This window comes from Motacilla alba, chromosome 1A (genome assembly GCF_015832195.1).
Source record: "Motacilla alba alba isolate MOTALB_02 chromosome 1A, Motacilla_alba_V1.0_pri, whole genome shotgun sequence".
In the NCBI taxonomy this organism is placed as follows: Eukaryota; Metazoa; Chordata; class Aves; order Passeriformes; family Motacillidae; genus Motacilla; species Motacilla alba.
Genome location: NC_052031.1, coordinates 16,946,136 through 16,965,576, shown reverse-complemented (window position 1 = coordinate 16,965,576; position 19,441 = coordinate 16,946,136). Strand labels below are relative to the sequence as shown.

Below are 19,441 nucleotides of genomic sequence, written 5' to 3'. Positions count from 1 at the left end.
ACAAATATTGCCTTTAAAATGTTATTAAAGTCATGGTCTGCAGAGGTTATCTGCTGAGCAAGTGACTGTAGTGTTAGCTCAGGAGAGATCCAAAGATGGCTATAGCTGTTACATCAAACTTGCCGAAGAAAAAATATGACCTTCTCATAGGCTTTAAAACATGTAGTTCAGTTCTGCAAGTTCCTGCTTCAGTTTAGTCTCTGTGACTGCAATTAGGTTTCAGCAAATCCATCTCCCCATCAGTTTTGCTCCTTAAACACCATTATTGACATATTTATTTTAACACCACACCTTCTGTTGTCTCACAAAGACAAATACAACATGACACTGGATGGACTGTACTGCTCTTCAGTCTAAGATAAAGTTTTGATTTTGATGAAGGGAGCAGGTAGACTTCCTCTGATTTCTGTGGTATCATGGTTTAATTCACAGACTCTATAAATAAACGCATCTCTAGGGTTTGCACCATAAATACTGTTGTCACGTGCCCTGACCAAGTTCCATACATTAACCCTCAGTAAATTAATTTGTACAGTTAAAAAAAACCAAAAAAAGTTAATATTTGACAGTTATGTACATAATCTTTAAGAAGATGCCTAAAATAAGCTCTTGATAAAGACTACAAAGATAAAAAATAAATAAGCAAAACCCAAAACCAACCAAAAACCTCTTCCTATCCTCCAACAGAACTGTGTATATGAGGAGGTAAACAGTAAATAATTTCTTTCACACAAAACAGAATAGATTTCAAACTGCAATGGGTAGCATACTTGCCCATTAAATGAGAAGAAATTTATTTTTTCTTTTTGGCCACAAATATATATTCTGTACTTCTGTGTTAGAGCTGAGTATAAAAATGCTGAACAATGCTGAAGTCTTTAGTGGTTGCTTCTTTTTCAAAAAACACATTTAGGATGCCAAAATTTACTAGCAAGTTCTGTGTATGAATTGTGTATCACTTAGGCTTACTGTGATTCAATGCCTGTGGAAGAGATTCAAAGGTATAGCTGTTCAATAATACTCAGAACACAAAATGAAATACTTCTCTTTCTAGGAATAGTAGACTAAACTAAATGATGCCTAAAATGATATTCAGATATCTAACACTGGATATATCTTAACATCCAGCTTTACCTTGACCTGAAAGCATTCCACTCTTGCCAGTTCTCAGTTTTATCTCAACTTTCCCTGTGTTTTTCTACTAAATATCAGTGTGTGTGCATTGACACTGATTCACTGGGAAGCATGTGCTCCAGGGAGAACCTTGTCTTTCTTCTGCCTAAGCTTCTCTATGATCTACTGTGCCTAACTTAAATTCCACTTAACTCCCCAGAAGACTGCTAACAGTTTTATGGTCAGTCTTAATCTAAAAAGCAAGGGAAAACACAGTGTTTAACTCCTAGGAAGCAACCTAATGGGTATCATCCATATTCCTTGCAATCTAAGCTATAAAAGTTTATATTCACAGCCTGAACCATATTGAAAAGTTTCCAAGAGCTCAGCTTAGAAGTTTGAATAAAAAATTGTAAATATTATCTCTTAGGTATTTTTAAAGAATGTCAGTGTATTTTTCCTGGATCATTAGCAAGCTCACTGGCCAGTTTATGCTGAAAGAGACTTCTGTTAGCATTGAAGATGGAATATTTAAAATTACTACTGTGTTAAACAAATTAGAAGGACTTCTCAAAGTATCCATAATATATATTTATAAACCACTTTAATTAAAACACATATCTCTGTATTTAACTTAAAGCCTGTATTTCAATCTGACTGCCTTATGAGTTTTCAAGGTTCCTGTACCATATGCACATATATTTTGAAAAACAAATATAAATAAAATATGACAGAATAAACACTGATTAGAACATTTTGAACATCATTAACATACCAAATTTACATGGTACAAATCTGCTAACATCTGCAGTGATTTAGAACCCCTAAACATTTTTCACATCATGAAGAATAAAACAGCCTTTTTTTTTTTTTTGCTTCATTTGGTACAATAAATAAAACAGTGTATTTCACTTATTTTGCATTTAATGAGAAGCCAATGAGTGTTATTACAGCATATCAGCATAGAACATGAAAAGGGAGAAGATGGAAATATGATGCTTAGCCGTTCAAGTAATCTGTTAGCCCAGGACGTAAAACAAGAAATTACCTTCATCAGACAGTCACTCATTGTTCTGGGAGACTCCAAGATAAATAACCTAGACTACAGCATCACCTCCCTTGGCATTTTTCACATTTCTTCATTTCATTCGTCCATACTGAACAGTGGAATTTTAAACATGGAACAATCTATTGAAGCTGATGAAAGACATACCTGTGTGTACACTAACATGCAGAGGTTCTGAAACCATTGCTGTTGACTATCCCTGGCAAATAGTAAGTCCCTGTTTATTTAGATGGACATTGTTGTTTGGGTAACTTTTAACTGGGAAAATGTTTTCTTGACTCTTAGAGGAAAAAAAAAATCTGCCAAAAATGAAAATATATTCTGAAGGGTGCCAACTCTTGATGTAAAATGAAAATATATTACAATTATATGCATAGTGTGCTTTCACAAAGATACAATGATAAACATCATCCATTCAGACCTTACAAGAAAGCTCAGCTTAATACTCAACTGCCAGATTTTTGCATCAGTTGAACTGTTTTACTCAATATCCATTTGTATTAATAAATTAAATACTAGTCTTTATTCAGCTTGAAAAACTAACTATAGACTTCCCCTAATGAGAGTGGAGTGTATAACTTAACTACTAGTAACAGATCTGTGATTTGACACTATAATCTGTCCATCTGAACATTTTTAAAACAGACAGTTCAGATCCATTTCAGATCTGCAAAAGTTCATTCAACAAAACAGAAACTCCTCTGCAAAGTCCTACAGACTAACAACTGTTGACAACCTCTTTAATTTGCAGTTCTTTATTTCCACAGAGCCATGTGGCAGCAATCTGTCATCCACAAGGTTTTTCGTCTCTTTGCTCTTCTGCTTTGTCCACATCCTTTGCCCCAGGCGTTCTTTTGCTTCACAAAAATGAACTGCTTCTATTTCAGAAAACCTGAATGCAAAATGTTAAGCATTTGCAAACTTCCGAATACAACAAAGCCACTGTGCCAAAAGTGAGCACTTAGATTCAGGAATTTGTAACCAAATCACTGAGATTTTAAGCTCTTAACCTTGGCAAACTAGTTCTGAAACAAAAAAATGTCAGGGACACCTTGTACAAAAGCACTTTTCCATGGGCCACTGCAGCTGTCAGCATTGCAGGGGCAGCTAGTGGACTGGATATTGAGCAGGTTGTTGATCAGATGCTGATTTTTCTACTTGTTGTGCTGTTTGCCCACCTTTCCCTTCTATTCAACAGAAACCATCTCAGAGTGGTCTCTTCCTAGCCATCTCCATGTGTATATTCCACACCCTGTCAGGTGTGGGATCTCACACCTTCTCCCACACACTTCCCAGGCAAAGAACTATCACCATACATTTGGGTAACCTACAAAGCTAATATCTAATCATAAGATCAGTCTGAAAACCAATTTATTACTATTACAGATTTTTCTACTACTTATCTTTTGTAACTCAGGCGTTTTTTTCTTTTTTAAAATCATGTTTCAGATACATCACATACTTTTCCAAGGACAAAAAATGAAATGTACGCCAAAAATAATTTTAATGTGCATGTGTCATTCTTCATATAAATTAATGGAAGATCTAGTCCTTGGCTCATAAAATTCTTCCTTATTTGCCTTTTTACCATGCATTACCAATGACATATAAGATACATCCCTGTCTGCTATTTTAAAAAGCACTTTTACTAAAATGATTGCAAATAATGATGGGCCCTTTCTAACAAAATATTTTGAAATCTTTATTTCTGAAAATGTTTTCAGCAATAAAATCTCAATCAAGAGACCAGTGTGCACCACTAGGCAAGAGAAAGGTAGCTTCAACCGAGCAAATAAAGTAGCAAAACAAACTTTTTTTAAATGAAAGGAACTATAGCTGCTGGATGTCTCATATTGGTTACATATTTCTTGCACTTTCTGCATTTTTCATGTTCACCCTAATTTTTAGAGGAAATGGTTCCATAAGATTACAAAAGACAAATCTTTCCTCCCAGAAAGATCAAATTGCTCCTGTGGTCGAGTCAAGTAATTCAGCTTGCTCAGGCTCTATGGGAGGCAGAGAACTCAAAGAGCAGCAGCCCCTTAGATCACTGGGTCACTGTCCTCTCTGTATGAAGACCCAATTCAAAGGACCCAAGTGTCTAGCTGAAAACTCTCTGATTAACCCTTATCAGGTCTGTGTTATCTTCAGAGGACTCAGAACTGTTCATGCTATTTCTGAAATTTAAGATGCAGTTCATCATTAAGCAGCAATGGGGATCTACAGCATGCCCTTAACTGAAGCACCACTGTCTGTCTGGGACAATAACCATCTAACCTGAAACCTGACTGAGTTGGCAGATGACATTGCAGGGATAACAGAAGAAGCAAGAAAATCTAAGATTTTCCAGGAAACTTTCACAGAGATTTTTCCTGTTCTGGAAAAGTTTTAGGAGGGTATTGGCATGTGTAGTGATATTAATAACTTTTGTATTAATGCATTAATACTTTTTGCCCCTTTCCAAACCCTCAGTTCACTTCCAACTCTTGTCATCTACACTATGGAGTCCCCTCTAGAGGCCCAGTGCAGGCAAGTACATAATTTTATGGTGGCAATTGAAAGAGATATGGGAAGATTTCTGGTTTTAAGAGGCACAGTTGGACCAAAATATTCTACTGGAGCATGTACTATCAACACTACAAAACCAGAAATGCATCCTATTTTACGGGGTTAATAACCTTTAGTGCAGTTATCTTATTCTTTCATCTTTTTATTGTCTCGTAATGGAATACCATTTTTAAAGGATATTGTTCCAGATAGTATCAGAGATTTAAGAAATACAACCTATTAGTTTCTTTCTGCACTTATATTAGGCCCCTTAAGAATAACTCACTTGGAAATAACTTGTGAGAAATAGTATCTCTATCTTATGGGCTTTTACAGAACTCAGCTTTACTTTTATGGATGTTGTTCATTTACTGAAAAGGTTAAAGATCTTTTAAAGTGTTTCTTTATTCACAGCAACAGAACTTTACACACATTCTATGAACAAAAAACTTCCCCCATACCACCTGCAATTTAATTGCTTCTGCCATTATATACTAGCAGTGAAAACCCTAGATTTTTCTTACATTATACAATAAATTATAATTGGGTGCAGTATGATGAATTATAAATGTGTAGTGCTGGTCAACATCATATTACTGAATCCAGCTCAATAATTTCTGATCTTCTATCTTTAGCAAGACTCAGAACAAACCCCACCACCATTAGTAAATAAGATAAATGAATGGGGTTTCAGTCCTACTACTATGGAAAAAGAAAAATATAACAAGAAAATTCCACCCTGCTGAGGAAAAGTCATGCAAATCACTTCTGCTTCAATTGCTGGCTTCCCTGAAAGTACAGGCCACACATAAGGGTCGAGTCTTCTTGGGCTGGATCACATTGTAGGCCAGAGCCAGCTGTGAGGAGTGGAAGCTGGCTGATCCTGAGCCTTGCAGGTGCCCTCATCCACAGAAATATATGGTTAGGTCTATACTAGTGTGGAGAAAAGGGGGCTCAGGAAAGACCTTATCACTCCTTGCATCTGAAAGGAGATTATATCCAGGTGGTGGTTGGTCTCTTTTGACAAGTAATATGATAAGAGAAAATGGCCTCAAGTTCCACTGAAGGGGCAGGATGGTAGGGGGAGATATATATATATATATGGGGTTTTTTTTGTGTGTGTGTGTGTGTGTGTGTTAGATTGAATGTTAAGTAAAAAGTCTTCACCAAAAGTGTTGTCAAGCACTGGAAGAGACTACCCAGGGAAGTGGTGGAGTCACCAGACCCAGAGCCCAGAGGCATTTAAAATATGTGTAAATGTGGCACTTAGAGACGTGATTTAGTGGTGAACTTGGAAGTGCTATGATAAAGGACTCAATGATCTCAAAGGTCTGTTCCAGTGAAAATGTGTCTATGATTCTATGATTTTATCATTCCTGTCCTAATGATTGTCTACCCCTGCATTTGTAAGTAGGAAGAAAACTATCACTGAAAAGGGAAGGAGAAAGTTTATTTGGGAACATTCTTCTCTCTGAATATGAATTAGTGGACTATTCTTGAACTAATGGACAGAGAATTCAATGCAATTTTTTTAATACAGCATGCTGACAATTTAAAATATGTACCAAGAATTCATACTTGATGCTGTAGTCAATATAGCACAGTATGTCTTCAGTCTTGTTGATACTAGCAAAATTTTCACATGTACATTATTTGTGAGTAGAGCTGTGCCTGAATCAAAGCCTCATTAAAAACACAACAAAATAAGTAAAAAAAAAAAAAAAAAGGAAAAGGAAATCCCAAAAGTAGAAGGAATTGTTGAATTATTTATAGAACTCTTGTGAGCTCTGTCATATCTTTCCAGTGTATCATTTTGCCAGCAAAGCTGTAACAACCTCAGACTTTAAAAACATGTGATATGTACAAAATCAATCAATAAAAGTCTGTCTGAAAACATCAGCAATAACACACTAACTTTATTACTTAGCACTCCTAACTTGGTTTTTGATCATGAAGTTTACCAATCTCTTCTCAAACTATCAACTTTTCAGTCTGTGGGTGGTAGAATTAGACTGCTAAAGGGTTGAAATAGACCTTAAGGATCCCCTAGTCCCAACTGCCCCTGCCATGTGGAACCCTCCCACTAGACCATGCTGGTCAAGGTCTTATCATTCTGGCCCTGAACACTGGTGGCGTAGGGGCATCCACAACCTCTCTGGGTAACCTGTTCCAGTGTCTAATAACCGCACAGTAAAAAATTTCTTCCTAATATCTAAGCTAAATCTCTCCTCTTTCAATTTGTACCCACTTACTCTCTGTCCTGTCACTACAGTTCCTGATGTACAGTCCCTTTCCAGTTTCCTGGCAGGTCCCTTTCTAATACTTGATAGATCCTATGAGGTGTCCACACAACCTTCTCCAGCCTGAACAGCCTCAGCTTTCTCAGCCTGTCTTTGTAAGAGAGGTGCTCCAGTCATCAGTTTTGTGCCACTCCTCTGGACTTGCTAGAACAGTTCTTATGTTGGGGACACCAGAGCTGCATGCAGTAATTCACATGGGGTCTCACGAGAGCAGAGCACAAGGGGACAATCCCCACCTTTGACCTGCTGGCCAAGCTCCTTTTGATGCAGACCAGAGTGGCTCTCTGGGCTGAGAGTGCACATTGCCGGCTCATGTTGAGTTTCCTGTCAACCAACAGCCCTAATTCTTTCTTCACAGGCCTGCTCCCAATCACTCCTTCACCCAGACTGTGTTTGTGCTGAGGATTGCCACAACTCAGGTGTAAGACCTCAAACTTTGTTGACCTTCATGACCTTTACACTTCTCAAGCCTGTCCAGGTTCCTCTGGATTGCATTATCCCCTCCCTCCAGTGTGTTGACTACCCCACAGAGCTTGGTGTCAGCAGCAGATTTGCTGAGGGTGCACTTGATCCCACCATCCACATTGCCAACAAAGGTGTTTTTGTTTGTTTCTCTGGGATTTTTTCTTATTTTTTGTTTTGTTTTGTTTTGTTTGCTTTTTTTTTTTTTTTATTTCCTTCAGATTTCGGTTAAGCTGAATAATACTGTAATGAAGATTTCCTTGAAAAGCCATATAAACCCTGCTGTGCAGATATTTCACTCTTTACAACCTGGTTACAATACTCTTCTAAGCTATGGTGCCAATTTTTTATGCAATGTTCAGTTTCATGCCAGAAGTCTGCATGCATACAGATATTTTATATGGCAGATGTTATTTGCATGATATTTTTTGTTTTCCTTTAAAAAATTGTTATGTCTATGCAAATTCCCCGTACTTCAATAATTTTGTGAAGAGCTGACAAATACTCTCAGTACTGTATCTTTCAACAGGAATAATACTCAAATACAGACTGCTTTGTCAAAAACATCTGCAACACTTTGGGAGATGCTTCAAAATTTGTTTCATTTTAAAACTCATTAATTTGAAGCATTTAAAAATGTATTATAAAATAATGCATTTCTGGCTTTCATTAAAATTTATATTGCAGAGAATGTGATTTTGTCAGTACCCTTTATTTCCTTCAAGTTCACCGTTAGAAAGACAACTATTCTTCTGTTAGTGTTAGAGTTTTATTTCATATGTTGAATCAAAACCAAATAAAAGCTTGGCACAAAACACACCGTAAGAGGATGTTTTGACCCAGTTCAATTTTGATGCTCCTAAATGAAAAATAAAATATTACTTCTAGGGGATAGAATGGGAGTGGATTCCTACATTACTAAGTATATAAATTGCTCTCATAAGAGCCTGATGACAACCCAATGAGAACAGTGTGACTATTTCAGCAATGCAGGTAGAGACATTTTCACACTTCCTTGAGCAGAACAGCTGCATAGTATGCTACCAAAGAATTCTTGATTTGATTTTAAACATCTGCCAGTGGTCATATTTTTTTATCATTTATTAAGAAGGACTAAGAGGTTACTGATGAAACACAGACATTTGAGAAAGCATTCACACTGTAATTAGAGGACCTTCTATCTAAGATTATTACATAAACACACATTTATTCTTCAAGTCATGCCATTGATTTCAGCAGTTAGTTATATCAAGGAAAGAGAAAACAGCAGTTCACAAAGGAAAAACAAAGATGAAAGGTATGATATTTAACATAACAAAGCCTACTGAAAATCAGATGATTAAGTGCAAGTATGCACTTAATGAAATGGTGGCAAAAACAGTGCTGCTCTTGGTGTCAAATTGTCTTCTGGAATGAGAGTAACGGGATGATTGATTTAAAAATAAAGACATAAAATGTGACTATAAAAATAAAGCTAGGCATCAAACTTAAATGTTTGGAAGCTTCCTCCCTCAAATGCATTTTGCATCGCTCCCCCAGCCTCCACTGAACAGGTTTACTGCAGCACTATATGGGTAAATCGGATCCTCCGGATTGCCTGCAATAGCCCAGATATCCACAGCCTCTGTTCAGATTCCCTCATGGCTCCAGGTTCTTATTTTTCTACAAATAGCAACTTACTATGAAAAAATTTCAAAAGTCAGTAGAAAACTCTGCAATGATCACCATGATCACTCAGCAAGTAACATGAAAGGAAAAGGCAAGCAACCTAAAAGGTTACATGATAAGCATCTAAACCTTCCAAATTCAATCTTTTAATTTGCATGTCTTTTAGAATTTACATTTATTAGATCTCTCTGAAGCTAGTATTGAATAAAAAAATATCCATTCACATTCTAAACTGAGGCCCCTCTACTATTTTCCAGATTTAGGCAGACAAGCATATGAAGTCTGGCTAAACCACCAGGATCAATCAGGGAAGACCTGGCAGTACCTCAAGCAAGGATGATGACAATAGGACAATGCATCATTTGCATATCAGTCTAGTAGGTAGGCCAATCATCTGGGATGCATCTAGACCTATTTATGACAAGGGTGATTGAATCTCCTATTCCTGCATTCCAGGAAAATGCCATGATCACCAGGCAAATGTCTCAAATCAGAACTTTTATCAGTCCCTTTTCAAAAACTAAAGCACTGTGCAGCAAATCTGAAGGCACATGAAGATCTGAGGAGATATTGTTCAAGCTCAATAGTTGACACCCATCAGGAGAAAGAACAGAAGATACAGACCTCTCTCCATGAAACAGAGATACATTTTTATACTGACATGGGATAAAAAACAATTTGAAGAGATTTAATTTTCTTCTGGAGATACCTAATCTGACTGCAAAGCCACTGGGGACAGAAATTTCTGTGTCCTAGTGGAGGTCTGGATAGGTACCCACTGTTCTGCCCGGATAGTAAAGTCGGCCACATTTGCTCATGTCCTTGTGAAAAATACAGTAATTGGCTTGTACCTGATCTTTCCCATGCTGCCTCTACTATTATAAGGACTAAGTATCAGTCTTCCCATAGCCCTGACAACTTTCTTTTGCTGTTTAAACATTTCACATTGCCACACCACAAAATGTCTCATTCTTTTGTGGCTAGAACAATTCTAAGAATTGTAGTATAAGGGAAAATTCTCAGGACTTCATGGAGAAAAAGGAAAAGCAGTAGGAACAAAAAAGAAAAGAAAAAAAGAGGAAAGAAATTTAAACAAAACAAAAAAAGTAAATGTATTAGAAAATAGAGATGCTACCTTTAAAAGCCCTAGTTCAGATAAGTACAATATCCTCCACAGATTAGGACATGGACTTTAGGACATGGTACACTGGTGTATTTCACTCGAGTGATGAATTTAATGCACTATGTCTTCACTTCAGAGGCAACTTTGGAACTCTTGGGTAAGTGCAAAAGGAGAAGAATAGCAGTGTTGGCTGAAAAAAGCTAACTAGGTATCCATCAGCAATTGTTGATGGCCCAAAGGCTTTGGAACTATTTAATAAAGACGGACAGACTCCATAGATTTTGGCCTAGAATAATTTAATCTGCAGTATTGCAACCAGAAACTGATGTGGCTGAAAAGTAACCTGGCAAAAAACAATGCCTATTTTGGCATCCCAGACACTTCCACAAGCACTTTGTGCCTGAGCAAAACACAGGCCAGACATATACAGACAGAGTGAGGTGGGAGAATAGGAATGGGACAGTCTGGCTTTAGATTGGTTTAGAGTACCATAAAGCTGCGCAGTCAGTTGAAAGAAAAGGTCTTATGGTATATGCGCCTTATTGAGTTTACTGTCCCACCCTTGCCTGGCTTTATTTGGATCAAGGATCAGCAAGTTTTATTCACTTTAAACCTCTTGTGTCATCCATGTAATGAGATTGATAGGATCTAATGAAAAACAGGAATAGCCTGAGCTTTGGGCTATCACTTTCCTCTAACAATGTAAACTGAATTGTCATTCTGCATACCCCTGCATGCTCATATGCAAGTGGCCAGGAGGAGTAGCTGAAAACAAACAGCTGAAAACTCCTCGTAGGCAAGAGCTAACTAGAAAAAAAACCCTGGCAACTTTATCCTTAAGGTCTGCCCCCAAGGTAAAAAAACTTATGTGCAGACATAATGTTAATATTTCTATTCCAAATGGTTAATGAAAATATAGCAGGGGAATACTGAAAAACAGAATTGTCTGGTATGTGTCTACCTTTCACAGATTTTCAATAACACTTAACAGCTTAATACCTTTTATGCTTTTGAAACCATTCTTAATAAAATACTGTTAGACTTTTCACAAGTCTGTCACTTCCTGGGCCACCTCGACCTAGATCAATACACTCCTGTTAAGTGTTATTATGCACTGTTCACAGGTCCTTCATCAGTATCTTGTTGAAATGACAGTTTTCAATATGACAGGCCTTTCTGAATTAATTTTCAAGTATGGTTTTAAGAAATAATGTGTCAAATGTTATTATAAAAATCCCTGAGCTAAAAAAGCTTTTTTCATTTTCTTTATTCACTGCTTCTTTTTTTCAGTCCAAGAATTCTAGCTTGCTTTGCATGATTTAACAGAAATCTTTGTGGCTATTCTTAAAAATGGAAATGTTCCAAAATGGATATATGTGTGCAACAACTTCATCTTCTAACACTTGTGTCATATCCATTTTCATTGTGCAAAATGTGTGTGTAAGAATTTTAAAATTTTAATTCTTGGTGTTGATATCACATATCACTTTCCAGCCTTCATAAGTTTACTTGTCCACAAAAAATGTTTAAACTACATAGCAAGTTTTGTGTTAGTCTTTCCAGCTTTCTTCCTTGTTTGCATTATCAAATCTATTTTTACTCCACACATACAATGTATCCTGTAGTCCCCTTTAGTTCAACCCTATGGCACTCAGCATCTATTGAATCCCTTCTTACAGTGTATTGTGCTACTTAGTGCAAGAAATTGCACAAGTAATCTCCAGGTTTGTTTCCTCAGACAGTCTCTCTTTGCAGTCACTTATTAAATGAAAATTGATTTTTCCCATATTCATGCAAGAAATCAGTAGCTTCAGACAATATCAATCTATCATGAAGCATATATGGCAGGAGCAGGCAGCACTGTCTCAAATTATCTGATCTAGCAGATGAGGAATGAGATTTAGTTGCTTAACACAGACAATAAGTGAACCAGCACCTTCTGCCTGACTTCCAGCTGACACCCCACAAGGGCACTGGTCTGTAGGTTCTGTGTTACAGATGTGCAAGATGCCATCGGTACCCTTAAATACCTGAATGCATTACAATGATAAGTTGAGAAAAAGTAAATCACAATTAGAATGTCTGTTTTGCTTAGAATTGCCAAAACACAGAAAGCCCCAATATTACCATCACTAATAGGAATTTGGTTTATCTGATGCTTTTTGTCCATCTCAGTACTAATTCTTAACATGCTTACTTCTTAGACCACTTACCATGCTATTTCAGTATTTGGAAAGGTTTGTTTAAATGCAAAGAGTGACCAGGGCGTTAAACAATAATAAAAAAAATCTAATATCAGGATCTTCACACACACTCTTTGATGGGCCTGCAAATTTTCCAGGCAGATACCTGAACCATCCAATATAGGTGTGAATTTTCTTTGCCCTGAGCCTTGCATTTTTAAATTTAGGCTATTTTCCTGTTTTTGTGAAGATGAAAGAAAATCCTAGCCCCATATAAAAACATAACTTTTACTGGAATCCTGGAAAATTTTTCAATTTAGAAAGAATTTCAAATGAAAGTATTTTCTGTTTATCAGGACCAATTTAACAATTTAGACATTCCTTAAAATTCAGCTTTTAAAGCCTTTGAATGCTTGAATATTCTTAGACATTCACAATTTATTGTGTGTGTGTTCATACTATGATATAGTAGTCAATGAACTTGCCAAGTTACAGATGTGGTTTTATTTACATTTCAGACTTCTGGTTTCAAGGTATTGGGAAAAAAAAACCCAAAGATTTTGCTTGGTATTTGCTTAAACCCATGAAATAGATGATTGAAAATTATTATTATTGCCTTGGGTAGAAACAACTTTTGTTTACTTGCTGAAAGTGACAGTTCAGACCTCAAACGGATCAAAATGTAGCACATTTTACTGTGTAGTAACTGCTTTCAAATATAGATTAATCTATATAACAAAGAAAAGCCAAAGTTCACAAGCATTAATCAGAAACTAGGTTTACCTCACTGAATCTAAAGCTGGCCTGTCTCTAAGTTAGCACAGTAAAATTGGACTGAAGGCTAGAAAAACCAATATGAATATGAGTGAAGTAATAGGAAACGTGAAAGAAAATATATGTCTAGAATTCTTATCTCTTTAAAAATTCTGTTTATTTATTTGCACAGTAATTGCAATATCTTTGAAATAGCCCACGCAGAAGTGAGCATTCGTATTTTCTGTAACTTTAAAAAGACAAAAGAAATTAGTATATTATAATTCATTATAATCTGAAAATACATATTCTAAAAGTGAAGAACAAAACTTGAGTTTACCTAATTTCTTCCAAGGATTTATTTGAGATGTTAACAAATTATGATTTCACTTTGCATGCCATTCTACTATTTTTATTTTGGCGTAAATTTTGGTCTCTTTTCAAGCAGTGTGGATCAGTGAATATCAATAGAACCAGTACTCAGCATTCATGACAGAGGAAGGCAGTTAATCTCTTTAAGGTGGTTCTTTAAGTATCTGACAGCTTCTTTCAACCTAAAGTCTACAAAAATCACAAAATCTTTGCTAGCATTTTGGCTTAGGACTTGAAGATTACTTATTTGACGTGAAGAAGTGTATTTTGATAAGGATAACAGAAAATAGAATGTGCAGGTTTCAACACATTGGTATGACAATGAAGTGCACAGCTTTGAAAAGACTGTACTAGCTGAAGCATTACTAACATGCAAGAAAACGTGTGTATTTTGAAGGAATAGTACCGCCCCTTCACGAGAGGCTTCAGCTTCATGAGGATTTTATTTCTATACAGATTTCTCTGTGCATGTAATCTTTAAGACATGGGGCCACAAAGGCCATCCTACCACTCTACTTGTAAATTACCTAAAGGGACAATTCTTCTCTAATACAAGAATTAGAAACATGATATCTATCTTTTCTGAGAATTATGACATCCAACTCCCATACTATCTTTCTTGGAAATTAACAGAAAATAATCTATTTCCAACACTGTCAATGATGACACATTTGCAGATTAGGATACCTTTTGCAAACAATGAGAGTAATGGAAACTGCTCAAAGCATTAAAATATCTTGTAAGCCATGGAAATAAATAGGTCTAGGCCTTGTAGCACACATCTATAGAGTGGCCATTGAAGTACATGGCTATAACATGTAAAGAACTAGTATTTTCTTTCATAATTTATGTTAGTACTACCAAGAAGGACATCAAATTAGAACAAAACTATTAAACGGCTCAGTTAAAGCACTGTACAATGACTAGGACTGATTCTGTAGATATACTGTTACATTAGAATGAGATGCTAATTAAAAGTAACCTAGTTCTGCCACTTCATATGTACAGTCACAGATACAGATATCTGTATCAGATGACTTTTTGATCTGAACAAGATCTCCAAAGTTCTTCTGCAGAAAGTGTTCATGTTCTACCCTTTCTCAGTTTGATGCGTATATATGAAAAGTAGAACACATCAATGTTTTAACAAATACAAAAGTTATTTCAGGCTAATTTCCAGTTATGTGGTGTGGTCTCGGAAAATCCTAATCACATATCAATTTCAGAAGCACACCACTGAGACCTGAGTTAGTTTTAAAGGACTTTGTGATGCTTAATGCTTGGTGAAACAATAGACTCAGAGATCAGGAAACTGGCTCTCAGAGGGACTTAAGAATGCAAATGATTCTTTATGGAAATAAAGACAGAGGTTTTCTAAAACTAGATTTCTACACAACCAACTAGAAATTAAGAGTGAGTATATCTGAGCATGACCTAAAAGACTTAAGGATCTATTTCACCACAAAAGTGTATTTGTGGGAGCCTTTCCTGCTGCTGTTAGGATTTCTCACAAGACAGTGGCAGGGGTGCCATCATGAAGAGGGACACACAAAAAAAGAAAGGACAGAGAAGATATAGGGACTCTAATTGTGTAAGTTCATGGGCTTTGAAGCAAAGATACTCCCATAGGTTCAATACAGCCAAAGATCCTGATTCTCAAACAGTTGACTATAAACAATGAAAAATTCAGAGTACTAATTTCCTTCTTGTTTCAAAGAGCTAATACTTGGATTGGAGAGAGGGGATAAATCAGCCTGCTGAAAAGTGTCCTCTGTAATCTTGGTCCATATATAGTGTTCCTGTTACAATTTGGAACGTGAAAGAGCTTAGTAGATGAATTGCTGACAGATCTGTAGAATGAACACTGAAGCACATGGCTGTGACATGTAAAGAATTGGTTTTATTGTATCTGTTTCATAAGTTGACCACTTCTGACAAAGGGGAAGGGTGAAAATTAATTTGGCATGGCATGCATGCAACATGTCACTGCTCTAATCTGGTGCTGCCTGAAAGCTTGTTTTGGTAGGTATTGTATCCTGGAATGACACAGAACTAAGAGCTGGCAGGATGTCAAAATACTTCCAAAACCAGCTTAACCAAATGAGATCAGCTGAGCTGTGGAGATGTGAAATGCACATTTAGAAAGACTAAGAGCTGGAATGTGGGTGAGGCTAAATACAGGTATGCCAGTGTTATGTGAATACCTAACAACAGCAGGAATATTACCAATAAGGATATTTATACATAACAGTATTTTTATTTCTAAGTTAATCTAGACTGATAAACCTTTTAAAATTTAAAGTCAGAACTCCCAAATTCACTGACCTTTGGAGCTAAGAATTGTCAATCTTACTTCTACTGCTGGGGAAACTGAGGCAGAGAGGTTCAGTGACTTACCCAAGGCCACAGAGGGAGTCACTGTCAGAGCCAGGATTAGAGCTCAGGAGTTTCTGGCTCCCAGTTCCCAAGCTCAGACCACTACATCATGGCCTCAGGATATTTCCAGCTGATCTTCTGTCTAAAAAAAAGTAAATTCTCAAGTATGTTACAAACCTGTAACATATATATATGCGTGTATATTTATATGTGTATACACACACACACACACACACACACACATATATATATATTTCTTTTTACCTGAATGTAATGGTATGAGTGAAAACACATTGCTCATAAGTCAGTGCTGAAAGTCATACCAGTATATTTTATCTGAGTTACCTTAATCATACATATATGTATGATAAAGCTCTGCTGAAAAAAATTATAATTTAAATTACAGCCAATACAAATACGTATTGTATTTTTCAGAGTAAGGAACAAATTGCCTTTCCAACCCAGCCAGCATGTCATTTATATTAATGGTGAGGCATTTATATTAATGATAAGTTGCTCTGTGTGTAAGTAAACTCTATTAAGAAAGTCAGGTCCCTTGGTGGAGCTAGATCCTTAGTAAATTTTACTGGCTAAGCACTGAGCTCCATGTCAGAGTAATTACACCTTTTATCCACTGTGAGCTCTCTCTTAGCTTCTCCATATTCCTTAATTTCCCACTTCAGCTAATTTAGCAGTAAAATCACAAAGGTTTAAAAGGTTAGCTACCGAGGAACTGGCGCATGAATGTTCTGTTAAGCTCCGTGCATTGAAATCGCATTATGTAGAAGAAGGAATTAATTAAGTAACAATTAGGTAGTGATGGATCATTGACAACATATCTGCACTTGGGTGCTAAAATTAATTTCCCCTGTAAAAACAATACATTCTGCATCTTCTCATCTATACACGAGCAAATTTTACACTTGAAATATAAAACAGAAAGGCCCTTCAGCAACTTATTTTAAAAAAATGGCATATCTTCTGGCACAATTAAAACTATAAAATATATTTTTAAATCATAAAGCTTAATTTTAATATTAATTGAAAAAGTAATGAGGATAGCAAAAGGCGAAGAAATTTTTAAGGGCAGGAGATTTTAAAGTGACTGTAAGGACATCTGTTATATGAAAGCACTTAGTATGTTAAAATTGCTAACACTTGTGTAGTATTCTCTTGCTATCTTCTTTTGCAAGTTGCAATATTGTTTCCTTGTATTGACAGTCAGCCTCTTAATACACAGTTTGGCAGTTAGCCCAGTCGGTCCTCAATTCTAAAAGCCTCTTAGCAGATGAAAAATCTTTGGTTCATTCACACCTTGTAGAAAGAACAACAGGGCAGAAGTGACATCCAGATCCATTTAGAGTATACTTTGAGTCTGATTTTCCTCTGCCTTGCACCTTGTGTAGTCATTTATAGCTTTGCAAAGTGAGCACAAAATGGATATAAAACACTGCTACTCATGTGAGGAGAGAATTCTGATTCGGTTGCATTATTTCCAGAGGTGATCACAAAAAGTGCCAGCCAGATGAAAAATCTGGCTCTGCATAGAAAGTGTAAACAATTTTGACATAACATATAAAGTAAAAAGCAGCAGCCCTTTCCAAACATTTTACAGAGATTGTACTTTTGTTTTCCAGCAATGGATATATTTACTTGCTATTTGCTTGGAATTCTCATAGAAAGAATACTAAATGCTTAACTCATCTACAGAAAACAAATCCTTTTCTTCCTTTCTTTTTAAGAACCATATTTAATTATGAGTCCTAAAGTATATTCTCACTTAAAAGGGAGCTCATGCCATCTATAAGATGACATCTATAAGATCTCTACAAGTCCTAACTTTCCACATGCTGCTTCTAAACCCAGTACTTAAAAAGTTGCATTTCTACAAAACCTCCTGGAATCAATGTGAAAAGCTGGTATTATCACAACAACTGGTCTCAGTCCATCAGAGTTCAACACTGTTCTGACTTTAGTATGGGTGACAAATTATTGTCAGCATTTATCAGTGATATCTCTGCTATAGGATCTACTATCAGTATGATAACTCAAGACCTACTACCAAAAATATCTTTAAGATGCAAGCTATATCAGCAGGAAAGGGCTGCTGATATTAGATTAATGAGAGTGTTTTAACAAAATTGACAGTTAAAAAAAATGATGGACCTAATCTGGCTGTTGCTGGAGATGTGGTCAAAAATTATTTCCAATTCAGAACAGGATACAGTAACTAATTCAGTATGTCTGGACATACTGAATTTTTTCCCCCCATATTATCTTGTGGTCATTTTTCTGGCCCTTCCCAGCCAGATATCCTTCCTAGTACACTTAAATACCATGATGGCATGATGGCGTGGCAACTCCTGAGTTGATTAGGAGCAGAAATAGCAGCTACTGCATTAGCAGCTGTTGATCTGAGAATATTGCTACAGTAAATAATGCCTCTAATTTTTTTTCTTTCTTTTAATATCAGTCATGAATTTCATGGAGTCATCTTATGACACAGTTTCCAAACCTACTACCATGGTCCCAAGTTTACTCTTCAACCAAGTAGCTAAAGAACTTTTTTTTTTTTTTAAATTCTTATTTTACTAATAATGTATTATAGGCTAGAATTTATTGCAGGGTTTTGTATTTGTTTTTCTTCTTGTCTTTTTTTCCCTCTCCCCCTTCTTCATTGAGAGCTTCTGTAAGCATTCTGAGTTGCTAGACTGGCTCGACTGGAAAGTACTGTGTGTTTGTTGTGTGTCTGCATGTGTGATACCAACTGTTGAAGACTGCTTGATGTTAGCTGAGGGCTTATGCTCAGAGCTGTTCTACAGTCGTCTCTCTGGCAAAATCTTTCCTTACCAATGACAATGATGTATCTGTGTGGGGAAAGTCTGTTTTACAATATTACACTTGCCGTGGTCTTAATTTTACTGATGGGGCATGATTATGATTTCATTTACATTAATCAAATTCATGAGTCATTCCATTCATGTCAATAGCATTAAAGAGCTATAGAGACAAGTAAGAGTTCAGAATCAGGCTTCTGGTGTTTAATCTAAAAGCATATCTGAATCACTTCATTAAAGACAGAAACTGAAGGATAGATCCTCTGCTTACTTTGCATTACTCAGTCATGCCATTAGCATTAAACATCAAATAAAGAGCTAAAATGACAGCTGGCAATGTGTCACAGTACAAGGGTTTTCCGTTTACCTCAGATACAGAAAATACCCCTGAATTAACAAGATTTAAGACTATATTCCAAGTATGATATACTTATGGTATTAGACCTCCTTGCCCTTGAACGTTGGCATTAATGTTTAAAAACTTTTACCTTCCCTTGGTTTTTTTTGGGTTTTTTTTTAATGCTACTCTTACATAACTTGAATGCAAAAGATTTACATAGCTTTAATGCAAAAGATCTAAAGGCAAGTTATTTAAGTAAGACTGAGAGACAAGTTAAGTTTTATAGCCCTGTCCATAAGGA

At 36.2% G+C, this 19,441-nt stretch overlaps 1 protein-coding gene across 9 annotated transcripts in view; it reads right to left on the bottom strand.

Moving 5' to 3' along the window:
* TAFA5 (TAFA chemokine like family member 5) overlaps positions 1-19,441 on the bottom strand; it is a 470,404-nt gene that overhangs the window by 123,576 nt on the left and 327,387 nt on the right. Inside the window, exon 5 of one of the 9 annotated variants that reach the window (XR_005258978.1) lies at positions 15,985-16,105. The exons of the other annotated variants lie outside the window; for them this stretch is intronic. The gene's annotated coding sequence lies outside the window, so the exon portion shown is untranslated. The remainder of the gene's footprint in view (positions 1-15,984; positions 16,106-19,441) is intronic. 9 annotated transcript variants of the gene reach the window in all.